This window comes from Bison bison, unplaced genomic scaffold (genome assembly GCF_000754665.1).
Source record: "Bison bison bison isolate TAMUID 2011002044 unplaced genomic scaffold, Bison_UMD1.0 scf7180017856337, whole genome shotgun sequence".
NCBI classification, from domain to species: domain Eukaryota; kingdom Metazoa; phylum Chordata; class Mammalia; order Artiodactyla; family Bovidae; genus Bison; species Bison bison.
The window spans coordinates 652,490-653,477 of NW_011486910.1; positions in this window are offsets into that span (position 1 = coordinate 652,490).

A 988-nucleotide genomic window follows, 5' to 3' on the forward strand; every position below is an offset into this window, starting at 1 on the left:
TGGCAACCCACTCCAGTATTCTTGCCCGGAGAATCCCATGGATGGAGGAGCCTGGTAGGCTACAGTCCACGGGGTTGGAAAGAGTCAGACACGACTGAGCGACTTCACTTTCACTCTAGATATCTAGGTTTATGTACATACTCTACAGCTCTCTGAGGTTCCAGATTATAGGGGATAACAAAAATATAATGAAGTGAAACTTCCAGGCATCACCCTGCACACAGTGACATGTTCAGGAATAGAGCTACGGTTGGATCCTTACACTAATTTTCATGGTGAAGTGCTCCATTCCCTTGCCCACCTAGGCTGCAACAACTTGCTATCAATAAGTGGTTAAATGTTGTAAATTAGATCACTTGTCTCGTTTCAACTCAAATTCCAAGATAAAATGAGAGATCTATTTTTTCTGTAACTTTCAAAGTCTTTTTCCTAGTGACCTTAATGCAGTCTACCTTTTTTAAAAAATGTGTCTGTCCTGCTACACTAAGTTTCTTGAGGTCTTTGGCCATATCTGGTTCATTTCTGTTTCTCCCACAACACTTGGCACAGTATGTTCCACAGAGTCAGTAAATATGCACTAGCTGAACGAGAATTGCTGATGCTGGACAGAATGTTTTCTTTAGAAATCCACTCTCAAGATGCTCGAGGACATCAGGGCAGGGTGTGTTGGAAGGAATATCTGAATAGGCAAACAAGCCTCCACCCACAGATTTGATAAACTTCACGAAACTAGAGACTCCTACACACTGGGTGACTAAGAAAATACCCATTGAAACAGGTGGAATGGCTGAGCCACCCTTCCCATGAACTTCATCATCAACAGCATGCCATACAATTGGCATTTGGGAGGAAACTGTCAGCCACTAGCTTCAACTTGAGTGAAGGGTTTGGACCACACATCTAGCATCCCAGTTTTTATGGCTGCCTCCTGAAGGACTGGCTTCTAATCCTTTGGGAGCTGATGGGGCCTGGTCTTTGCTTGTTCCCC